The sequence below is a fragment of the Macaca nemestrina genome, chromosome 12 (assembly GCF_043159975.1).
Source record: "Macaca nemestrina isolate mMacNem1 chromosome 12, mMacNem.hap1, whole genome shotgun sequence".
In the NCBI taxonomy this organism is placed as follows: domain Eukaryota; kingdom Metazoa; phylum Chordata; class Mammalia; order Primates; family Cercopithecidae; genus Macaca; species Macaca nemestrina.
In genome coordinates, this window is record NC_092136.1 from 67,736,564 (window position 1) to 67,749,443 (window position 12,880).

A 12,880-nucleotide genomic window follows, 5' to 3' on the forward strand; every position below is an offset into this window, starting at 1 on the left:
GAATCTGAGAACAGATATTTTGGATCCCTTTGAAGACTATAGTGCCAAACTAAATATCCTCCGATAACAAAGAGAAGGAAGCTTTCTGAGAAACTTCTTTGAGTTCTGTGAAATCATGTCACAGAGTTATAGCTTTCCCCTCAAGAAGCCTTTCGCTAAGACAGTTCTTGTGGAATTGGCAAAGTGATATTTGGAAGCCCATAGAAGGCTACGGTGAAAAAGGAAATATCCTCAGATGAAATCTGGAAAGAAGCTTTCCGAGGAACTGCTTAGTGTTCTGTTAATTCATCTCGCAGAGTTACATCTGTATTTCATGGATCTCTTTGCTAGCCTTATTTCTGTGGAATCTGAGAATAGATGTTTCGGATCCCTTTGAAGACTATAGGGACCAAGGAAATATCCTCCGATAACAAAGAGAAAGAAGCTTTCTGAGAAACTTCTTTGTGTTCTGTGAAATCATCTCACAGAGTTACAGCTTTCCCCTCCAGAAGCCTTTCGCTAAGACAGTTCTTGTGGAATTGGCAAAGTGATATTTTGAAGCCCTTAGACGGCTATGGTGAAAAAGGGAATATCCTCAGATGAAATCTGTAAAGAAGCTTTATGGGAAAATGCTCTGTGATGTGTGACTTCCACTAACATATTTACATTTGTATTTCGTGGATCTCTTTGCTAGCCTTATTTCTGTGGAATCTGAGAATAAATATTTCGGATCCCTTTGAAGATTATAGGACCAAAGTAAATATCCTCCGATAACAAAGAGAAAGAAGCTTTCTGAGAAACTTCTTTGTGTTCTGTGAAGTCATCTCACAGAGTTACTGCTTTCCCCTCAAAAAGCCGTTCACTACGACAGTTCCTGTGGAATTGGCAAAGTGATATTTGGAAGCCCATAGACGGCTATGGTGAAAAAGGAAATATCCTCAGATGAAATCTGGAAAGAAGCTTTGTGAGAAACTACTCTGTGATGTGTGACTTCCACTCACAAAGTTACATCTGTATTTCGTGGATGTCTTTGCTAGGCTGATTTCTGTGGAATCTGAGAACAGATATTTCGGATCCCTTTGAAGACGATAGGGCCAAAGGAAATATCATCCGATAACAAAGAGAAAGAAGCTTTCTGACAAACTTCTTTGTGTTCTGTGAAATCATCTCACAGATTTACAGCTTTCCCCTCAAGAAGCCTTTCGCTAAGACAGTTCTTGTGGAATTGGCAAAGTGATATTTGGAAGCCCATAGACGGCAATGGTGAAAAAGGAAATATCCTCAGATGAAATCTGGAAAGAAGCTTTCTGAGAAACTGCTCTGTGATGTGTGACATCCACTCACAGAGTTACATCTGTATTTTGTGCAACTCTTTGCTAGCCTGATTTCTGTGGAATTTGAGAACAGATATTTCGGATCCCTTTGAAGATTCTAGGGACAAAGGAAATATCCTCCGATAACAAAGAGAAAGAAGCTTTTTGGAAACTTCTTTGTGTTCTGTGAAATCATCTCACAGAGTTACAGCTTTCCCCTAAAGAAGCCTTTCGCTAAGAGAGTTCTTGTGCAATGGGCAAAGTGATATTTGGAAGCCCAGAGACGGCTATTGTGAAAAAGGAAATATCCTCAGATGAAATCTGGAAAGAAGCATTCTGAGAAACTGCTTAGTGTTCTGTTAATTCATCTCACAGAGTGACATCTGTATTTCGTGGATCTCTTTGCTAGCCTTATTTCTGTGGAATCTGAGAACAGATATTTCGGATCCCTTTGAAGACTATAGGGCCAAAGGAAATATCCTCCGATAACAAAGAGAAAGAAACTTTCTGAGAAACTTCTTTGTGTTGTGTGAAATCATCTAACAGAGTTACAGCACTCCCCTCAGGAAGCCTTTCGCTAAGACAGTTGTTGTGGAATTGGCAAAGTGATATTTGGAAGCCCATAGAGGGCTATGGTGAAAAAGGAAATATCCTCAGATGAAATCTGGAAAGAAGCTTTATGGGAAAATGCTCTGTGATGTGTGACTTCCACTAACATATTTACATCTGTATTTCGTGGATCTCTTTGCTAGCCTTATTTCTGTGGAATCTGAGAATAAATATTTCGGATCCTTTTGAAGATTATAGGACCAAAGTAAATATCCTCCGATAACAAGGAGAAAGAAGCTTTCTGAGAAACTTCTTTGTGTTCTGTGAAGTCATCTCACAGAGTTACTGCTTTCCCCTCAAGAAGCCGTTCACTACGACAGTTCCTGTGGAATTGGCAAAGTGATATTTGGAAGCCCATAGACGGCTATGGTGAAAAAGGAAATATCCTCAGATGAAATCTGGAAAGAAGCTTTGTGAGAAACTACTCTGTGATGTGTGACTTCCACTCACAAAGTTACATCTGTATTTCGTGGATGTCTTTGCTAGGCTGATTTCTGTGGAATCTGAGAACAGATATTTCGGATCCCTTTGAAGACGATAGGGCCAAAGGAAATATCATCCGATAACAAAGAGAAAGAAGCTTTCTGACAAACTTCTTTGTGTTCTGTGAAATCATCTCACAGATTTACAGCTTTCCCCTCAAGAAGCCTTTCGCTAAGACAGTTCTTGTGGAATTGGCAAAGTGATATTTGGAAGCCCATAGACGGCAATGGTGAAAAAGGAAATATCCTCTGATGAAATCTGGAAAGAAGCTTTCTGAGAAACTGCTCTGTGATGTGTGACATCCACTCACAGAGTTACATCTGTATTTTGTGCAACTCTTTGCTAGCCTGATTTCTGTGGAATTTGAGAACAGATATTTCGGATCCCTTTGAAGATTCTAGGGACAAAGGAAATATCCTCCGATAACAAAGAGAAAGAAGCTTTTTGGAAACTTCTTTGTGTTCTGTGAAATCATCTCACAGAGTTACAGCTTTCCCCTAAAGAAGCCTTTCGCTAAGAGAGTTCTTGTGCAATGGGCAAAGTGATATTTGGAAGCCCAGAGACGGCTATTGTGAAAAAGGAAATATCCTCAGATGAAATCTGGAAAGAAGCATTCTGAGAAACTGCTTAGTGTTCTGTTAATTCATCTCACAGAGTGACATCTGTATTTCGTGGATCTCTTTGCTAGCCTTATTTCTGTGGAATCTGAGAACAGATATTTCGGATCCCTTTGAAGACTATAGGGCCAAAGGAAATATCCTCCGATAACAAAGAGAAAGAAACTTTCTGAGAAACTTCTTTGTGTTGTGTGAAATCATCTAACAGAGTTACAGCACTCCCCTCAGGAAGCCTTTCGCTAAGACAGTTGTTGTGGAATTGGCAAAGTGATATTTGGAAGCCCATAGAGGGCTATGGTGAAAAAGGAAATATCCTCAGATGAAATCTGGAAAGAAGCTTTCTGAGAAACTGCTCTGTGATGTGTGACTTCCACTCAGAGAGTTACATCTGTATTTCGTGGATCTCTTTGCTAGCCTTATTTCTGTGGAATCTGAGAAAAGATATTTCGGATCCCTTTGAAGACTATAGGGCCAAAGGACATATCCTCCGATAACAAAGAGAAAGAAGCTTTCTGAGAAACTTCTTTGTGTTCCGTGAAATCATCTCACAGAGTTATAGCTTTCCCCTCAAGACGTATTTCGCTAAGACAGTTCTTGTGGAATTCGCAAAGTGATATTTGGAAGCCCATAGAAGGCTATGGTGAAAAAGGAAATATCCTCAGATGAAATTTGGAAAGCAGCTTTCTGAGAAACTGCTTAGTGTTCTGTTAATTCATCTCGGAGAGTTACATCTGTATTTCTGGATCTCTTTGCTAGCCTTATTTCTCTGGAATCTGAGAACAGATATTTTGGATCCCTTTGAAGACTATAGTGCCAAACTAAATATCCTCCGATAACAAAGAGAAGGAAGCTTTCTGAGAAACTTCTTTGAGTTCTGTGAAATCATGTCACAGAGTTATAGCTTTCCCCTCAAGAAGCCTTTCGCTAAGACAGTTCTTGTGGAATTGGCAAAGTGATATTTGGAAGCCCATAGAAGGCTACGGTGAAAAAGGAAATATCCTCAGATGAAATCTGGAAAGAAGCTTTCCGAGGAACTGCTTAGTGTTCTGTTAATTCATCTCGCAGAGTTACATCTGTATTTCATGGATCTCTTTGCTAGCCTTATTTCTGTGGAATCTGAGAATAGATGTTTCGGATCCCTTTGAAGACTATAGGGACCAAGGAAATATCCTCCGATAACAAAGAGAAAGAAGCTTTCTGAGAAACTTCTTTGTGTTCTGTGAAATCATCTCACAGAGTTACAGCTTTCCCCTCCAGAAGCCTTTCGTTAAGACAGTTCTTGTGGAATTGGCAAAGTGATATTTTGAAGCCCTTAGACGGCTATGGTGAAAAAGGAAATATCCTCAGATGAAATCTGGAAAGAAGCTTTATGGGAAAATGCTCTGTGATGTGTGACTTCCACTAACATATTTACATTTGTATTTCGTGGATCTCTTTGCTAGCCTTATTTCTGTGGAATCTGAGAATAAATATTTCGGATCCTTTTGAAGATTATAGGACCAAAGTAAATATCCTCCGATAACAAGGAGAAAGAAGCTTTCTGAGAAACTTCTTTGTGTTCTGTGAAGTCATCTCACAGAGTTACTGCTTTCCCCTCAAGAAGCCGTTCACTACGACAGTTCCTGTGGAATTGGCAAAGTGATATTTGGAAGCCCATAGACGGCTATGGTGAAAAAGGAAATATCCTCAGATGAAATCTGGAAAGAAGCTTTGTGAGAAACTACTCTGTGATGTGTGACTTCCACTCACAAAGTTACATCTGTATTTCGTGGATGTCTTTGCTAGGCTGATTTCTGTGGAATCTGAGAACAGATATTTCGGATCCCTTTGAAGACGATAGGGCCAAAGGAAATATCATCCGATAACAAAGAGAAAGAAGCTTTCTGACAAACTTCTTTGTGTTCTGTGAAATCATCTCACAGATTTACAGCTTTCCCCTCAAGAAGCCTTTCGCTAAGACAGTTCTTGTGGAATTGGCAAAGTGATATTTGGAAGCCCAGAGACGGCAATGGTGAAAAAGGAAATATCCTCAGATGAAATCTGGAAAGAAGCTTTCTGAGAAACTGCTCTGTGATGTGTGACATCCACTCACAGAGTTACATCTGTATTTTGTGCAACTCTTTGCTAGCCTGATTTCTGTGGATTTTGAGAACAGATATTTCGGATCCCTTTGAAGATTCTAGGGACAAAGGAAATATCCTCCGATAACAAAGAGAAAGAAGCTTTTTGGAAACTTCTTTGTGTTCTGTGAAATCATCTCACAGAGTTACAGCTTTCCCCTAAAGAAGCCTTTCGCTAAGAGAGTTCTTGTGCAATGGGCAAAGTGATATTTGGAAGCCCAGAGACGGCTATTGTGAAAAAGGAAATATCGTCAGATGAAATCTGGAAAGAAGCATTCTGAGAAACTGCTTAGTGTTCTGTTAATTCATCTCACAGAGTGACATCTGTATTTCGTGGATCTCTTTGCTAGCCTTATTTCTGTGGAATCTGAGAACAGATATTTCGGATCCCTTTGAAGACTATAGGGCCAAAGGAAATATCCTCCGATAACAAAGAGAAAGAAACTTTCTGAGAAACTTCTTTGTGTTGTGTGAAATCATCTAACAGAGTTACAGCACTCCCCTCAGGAAGCCTTTCGCTAAGACAGTTGTTGTGGAATTGGCAAAGTGATATTTGGAAGCCCATAGAGGGCTATGGTGAAAAAGGAAATATCCTCAGATGAAATCTGGAAAGAAGCTTTCTGAGAAACTGCTCTGTGATGTGTGACTTCCACTCAGAGAGTTACATCTGTATTTCGTGGATCTCTTTGCTAGCCTTATTTCTGTGGAATCTGAGAAAAGATATTTCGGATCCCTTTGAAGACTATAGGGCCAAAGGACATATCCTCCGATAACAAAGAGAAAGAAGCTTTCTGAGAAACTTCTTTGTGTTCTGTGAAATCATCTCACAGAGTTATAGCTTTCCCCTCAAGACGTATTTCGCTAAGACAGTTCTTGTGGAATTCGCAAAGTGATATTTGGAAGCCCATAAAGGCTATGGTGAAAAAGGAAATATCCTCAGATGAAATTTGGAAAGCAGCTTTCTGAGAAACTGCTTAGTGTTCTGTTAATTCATCTCGGAGAGTTACATCTGTATTTCTGGATCTCTTTGCTAGCCTTATTTCTCTGGAATCTGAGAACAGATATTTTGGATCCCTTTGAAGAGTATAGTGCCAAAGTAAATATCCTCCGATAACAAAGAGAAGGAAGCTTTCTGAGAAACTTCTTTGAGTTCTGTGAAATCATGTCACAGAGTTATAGCTTTCCCCTCAAGAAGCCTTTCGCTAAGACAGTTCTTGTGGAATTGGCAAAGTGATATTTGGAAGCCCATAGAAGGCTACGGTGAAAAAGGAAATATCCTCAGATGAAATCTGGAAAGAAGCTTTCTGAGGAACTGCTTAGTGTTCTGTTAATTCATCTCGCAGAGTTACATCTGTATTTCATGGATCTCTTTGCTAGCCTTATTCCTGTGGAATCTGAGAATAGATATTTCGGATCCCTTTGAAGACTATAGGGACCAAGGAAATATCCTCCGATAACAAAGAGAAAGAAGCTTTCTGAGAAACTTCTTTGTGTTCTGTGAAATCATCTCACAGAGTTACAGCTTTCCCCTCCAGAAGCCTTTCGCTAAGACAGTTCTTGTGGAATTGGCAAAGTGATATTTTGAAGCCCTTAGACGGCTATGGTGAAAAAGGGAATATCCTCAGATGAAATCTGGAAAGAAGTTTTATGGGAAAATGCTCTGTGATGTGTGACTTCCACTAACATATTTACATTTGTATTTCGTGGATCTCTTTGCTAGCCTTATTTCTTTGGAATCTGAGAATAAATATTTCGGATCCCTTTGAAGATTATAGGACCAAAGTAAATATCCTCCGATAACAAAGAGAAAGAAGCTTTCTGAGAAACTTCTTTGTGTTCTGTGAAGTCATCTCACAGAGTTACTGCTTTCCCCTCAAGAAGCCGTTCACTACGACAGTTCCTGTGGAATTGGCAAGGTGATATTTGGAAGCCCATAGACGGCTATGGTGAAAAAGGAAATATCCTCAGATAAAATCTGGAAAGAAGCTTTGTGAGAAACTACTCTGTGATGTGTGACTTCCACTCACAAAGTTACATCTGTATTTCGTGGATGTCTTTGCTGGGCTGATTTCTGTGGAATCTGAGAACAGATATTTCGGATCCCTTTGAAGACGATAGGGCCAAAGGAAATATCATCCGATAACAAAGAGAAAGAAGCTTTCTGACAAACTTCTTTGTGTTCTCTGAAATCATCTCACAGGTTTACAGCTTTCCCCTCAAGAAGCCTTTCGCTAAGACAGTTCTTGTGGAATTGGCAAAGTGATATTTGGAAGCCCATGGACGGCAATGGTGAAAAAGGAAATATCCTCAGATGAAATCTGGAAAGAAGCTTTCTGAGAAACTGCTCTGTGATGTGTGACATCCACTCACAGAGTTACATCTGTATTTTGTTCAACTCTTTGCTAGCCTTATTTCTGTGGATTTTGAGAACAGATATTTCGGATCACTTTGAAGATTCTAGGGACAAAGGAAATATCCTCCGATAACAAAGAGAAAGAAGCTTTTTGGAAACTTCTTTGTGTTCTGTGAAATCATCTCACAGAGTTACAGCTTTCCCCTAAAGAAGCCTTTCGCTAAGAGAGTTCTTGTGCAATGGGCAAAGTGATATTTGGAAGCCCAGAGACGGCTATTGTGAAAAAGGAAATATCCTCAGATGAAATCTGGAAAGAAGCATTCTGAGAAACTGCTTAGTGTTCTGTTAATTCATCTCACAGAGTGACATCTGTATTTCGTGGATCTCTTTGCTAGCCTTATTTCTGTGGAATCTGAGAACAGATATTTCGGATCCCTTTGAAGACTATAGGGCCAAAGGAAATATCCTCCGATAACAAAGAGAAAGAAACTTTCTGAGAAACTTCTTTGTGTTGTGTGAAATCATCTAACAGAGTTACAGCACTCCCCTCAGGAAGCCTTTCGCTAAGACAGTTGTTGTGGAATTGGCAAAGTGATATTTGGAAGCCCATAGAGGGCTAAGGTGAAAAAGGAAATATCCTCAGATGAAATCTGGAAAGAAGCTTTCTGTGAAACTGCTCTGTGATGTGTGACTTCCACTCAGAGAGTTACATCCGTATTTCGTGGATCTCTTTGCTAGCCTTATTTCTGTGGAATCTGAGAATAGATATTTCGGATCCCTTTGAAGACTATAGGGCTAAAGGACATATCCTCCGATAACAAAGAGAAAGAAGCTTTCTGAGAAACTTCTTTGTGTTCCGTGAAATCATCTCACAGAGTTACAGCTTTCCCCTCCAGAAGCCTTTCGTTAAGACAGTTCTTGTGGAATTGGCAAAGTGATATTTTGAAGCCCTTAGACGGCTATGGTGAAAAAGGAAATATCCTCAGATGAAATCTGGAAAGAAGCTTTATGGGAAAATGCTCTGTGATGTGTGACTTCCACTAACATATTTACATCTGTATTTCGTGGATCTCTTTGCTAGCCTTATTTCTGTGGAATCTGAGAATAAATATTTCGGATCCTTTTGAAGATTATAGGACCAAAGTAAATATCCTCCGATAACAAGGAGAAAGAAGCTTTCTGAGAAACTTCTTTGTGTTCTGTGAAGTCATCTCACAGAGTTACTGCTTTCCCCTCAAGAAGCCGTTCACTACGACAGTTCCTGTGGAATTGGCAAAGTGATATTTGGAAGTCCATAGACGGCTATGGTGAAAAAGGAAATATCCTCAGATGAAATCTGGAAAGAAGCTTTGTGAGAAACTACTCTGTGATGTGTGACTTCCACTCACAAAGTTACATCTGTATTTCGTGGATGTCTTTGCTAGGCTGATTTCTGTGGAATCTGAGAACAGATATTTCGGATCCCTTTGAAGACGATAGGGCCAAAGGAAATATCATCCGATAACAAAGGGAAAGAAGCTTTCTGACAAACTTCTTTGTGTTCTGTGAAATCATCTCACAGATTTACAGCTTTCCCCTCAAGAAGCCTTTCGCTAAGACAGTTCTTGTGGAATTGGCAAAGTGATATTTGGAAGCCCATAGACGGCAATGGTGAAAAAGGAAATATCCTCAGATGAAATCTGGAAAGAAGCTTTCAGAGAAACTGCTCTGTGATGTGTGACATCCACTCACAGAGTTACATCTGTATTTTGTGCAACTCTTTGCTAGCCTGATTTCTGTGGAATTTGAGAACAGATATTTCGGATCCCTTTGAAGATTCTAGGGACAAAGGAAATATCCTCCGATAACAAAGAGAAAGAAGCTTTTTGGAAACTTCTTTGTGTTCTGTGAAATCATCTCACAGAGTTACAGCTTTCCCCTAAAGAAGCCTTTCGCTAAGAGAGTTCTTGTGCAATGGGCAAAGTGATATTTGGAAGCCCAGAGACGGCTATTGTGAAAAAGGAAATATCCCCAGATGAAATCTGGAAAGAAGCATTCTGAGATACTGCTTAGTGTTCTGTTAATTCATCTCACAGAGTGACATCTGTATTTCGTGGATCTCTTTGCTAGCCTTATTTCTGTGGAATCTGAGAACAGATATTTCGGATCCCTTTGAAGACTATAGGGCCAAAGGAAATATCCTCTGATAACAAAGAGAAAGAAACTTTCTGAGAAACTTCTTTGTGTTGTGTGAAATCATCTAACAGAGTTACAGCACTCCCCTCAGGAAGCCTTTCGCTAAGACAGTTGTTGTGGAATTGGCAAAGTGATATTTGGAAGCCCATAGAGGGCTATGGTGAAAAAGGAAATATCCTCAGATGTAATCTGGAAGGAAGCTTTCTGAGAAACTGCTTAGTGTTCTGTTAATTCACCTCACAGAGTTACATCTGTATTTCGTGGATCTCTTTGCTAGCCTTATTTCTGTGGAATCTGAGAACAGATATTTAGGATCCCTTTGAAGACTATAGGGCCAAAGGAAATATCCTCCGATAACAAAGAGAAAGAAGCTTCCTGAGAAACTTCTTTGTGTTCTGTGAAATCACCTCACAGAGTTACAGCTTTCCCCTCAAGAAGCCTTTCGCTAAGACAGTTCTTGTGGAATTCTCAAAGTGATATTTGGAAGTCCATAGAGGGCTATGGTGAAAAAGGAAATATCCTCAGATGAAATCTGGAAAGCAGCTTTCTGAGAAACTGCTTAGTGTTCTGTTAATTCATCTCACAGTGGTACATCCGTATTTCGTGGATCTCTTTAGTAGCCTTATTTCTGTGGAATCTGAGAACAGATATTTCTTATGCCTTTGAAGACTATAGGGCCAAAGGTAATATCCTCCGATAACAAAGAGAAAGAAGGTTTCTGAGGAACTTCTTTGTGTTCTGTGAAATCATCTCACAGAGTTACAGCTTTCCCCTCAAGAATCCTTTTGCTAAGACAGTTCTTGTGGAATTGGCAAAGTGATATTTCGAAGCCCATAAAGGTCTATGGTGAAAAAGGAAATATCCTGAGATGTAATCTGGAAGGAAGCTTTCTGAGAAACTGCTTAGTGTTCTGTTAATTCATCTCACAGAGTTACATCTGTATTTCTTGGATCTCTTTGCTAGCCTTATTTCTGTGTAATCTGAGAACAGATATATCGGATCCCTTTGAAGACTATAGGGCCAAAGGAAATATCCTCCGATAACAAAGAGAAAGGAGCTCTCTGAGAAACTTCTTTGTATTCTGTGAAATCATCTCAAAGAGTTACAGCTTTCCCCTCAGGAAGCCTTTCGCTAAGACACTTCTTGTGGAATTGACAAAGAGATATTTGGAAGCCCACAGATGTCTACGGTGAAAAAGGAAATATCCTCAGATGAAATCTGGAAAGAAGCTTTCAGAGAAACTGCTTAGTGTTCTGTTAATTCATCTCACAGAGTTACATCTGTATTTCGTGCATCTCTTTCCTAGCCTTATTTCTGTGGAATCTGAGAACAGATATTGAGGATCCCTTTGAAGACGATAGGGCCAAAGGAAATATCCTCCGATAACAAAGAGAAAGAAGCTTCGTGAGAAACTTCTTTGTGTTCTGTGAAATCATCTCACAGAGTTACAGCTTTCGCCTCAAGAAGCCTTTCGCTAAGACAGTTCTTGTGGAATTGTCAAAGTGATATTTGGAAGTCCATAGAGGGCTATGGTGAGAAAGGAAATATCCTCAGATGAAATCTGGAAAGCAGCTTTCTGAGAAAATGCTCTGTGATGTGTGACTTCCAGTCACAGACTTACATCTGTATTTAGTGGATCTCTTTGCTAGCCTTATTTCTGTGGATTCTGAGAACAGATATTTAGGATCCCTTTGAAGACTATACGGCCAAAGGAAATATCCTCCGATAACAAAGAGAAAGAAGCTTCCTGAGAAACTTCTTTGTGTTCTGTGAAATCATCTCACAGAGTTACAGCCTGCCCTTTAAAAAGCCTTTCGCTAAGACAGTTCTTGTGGAATTCTCAAAGTGATATTTGGAAGCCCATATACGGCTATGGTGAAAAAGGAAATATCCTCAGATGAAATCTGGAAAGAAGCTTTCTGTGAAACTGCTCTGTGATGTGTGACTTCCACTCAGACAGTTACATCTGTATTTCGTGGATCTCTTTGCTAGCCTTTTTTCTGTGGAATCTGAAACAGATATTTCGGATCCCTTTGAAGAGTATAGGGACAAAGGAAATATCCTCCAATAACAAAGAGAAAGAAGCTTTCAGAGAAACTTCTTTGTGTTCTGTGAAATCGTCTCACAGAGTTAATGCTTTCCCCTCAAGAAGCCTTTCACTAAGACAGTTCCTTTCGAATTGGCAAAGTGATATTTGGAAGACAATAGACGGCTATGTTGAAAAAGGAAATATCCTCAATGAAATCTGGAAAGCAGCTTTCTGGGAAACTGCTCTGTGATGTGTGACTTCCACTCACTGAGTTACATCTGTATTTCGTGCATCATTTTGCTAGCCTGATTTCAGTGGAATCTGAGAACAGATATTTTGGATCCCTTTGAAGACTCTAGGGCCAAGAGAAATATCCTCTGATAACAAAGAGAAAGAAGCTTTCTGAGAAACTTCTTTGTGTTCTGTGAAATCATCTCACAGAGTTACAACTTTCCCTTGAAGAAGCCTTTCGCTAAGACAGTTCTTGTGGAATTGGAAAAGTGATATTTGGAAGCCCATAGACGGTTATAGTGAAAAAGGAAATATCCTCAAATGAAATCTGGAAAGAAGCTTTCTGAGAAACTGCTTAGTTTTCTGTTAATTCATCTCACAGAAATACATCTGTATTTCGTGGATCTCTTTGCTAGCCTTATTTCTGTGGAATCTGAGAACAGATAATTCGGATCCCTTTGAAGACTATAGGGCCAAAGGAAATATCCTTCGGTAACAAAGAGAAAGAAGCTTTCTGAGAAACTTCTTTGTGTTGTGTGAAATCATCTCACAGAGTTACAGCTCTCCCCTAAGAAGCCTTTCGCTAAGACAGTTTTTGTGGAATTGGAAAAGTGATATTTGGAAGCCCATAGAGGGGTATGGTGAAAAAGGAAATATCCTCAGATGAAATCTGGAAAGAAGCTTTCTGAGAAACTGCTCTGTGATGTATGACTTCCACTCACAGAGTTACATCTATATTTCGTGAAGCTCTTTGCTAGCCTTATTTCTGGGGAATATTATTACAGATATTTCGGATCCCTTTGAAGACTATAGGGACAAAGGAAATATCCTCCGATAACAAAGTGAAAGAAGATTTCTGAGAAACTTCTTTGTGTTCTGTGAAATCATCTCACAGAGTTACAGCTTACCCCTCAAGAAGCCTTTCGCTAAGACAGTTCTTGTGGAATTGGCAAAGTTATATTTGGAAGCCC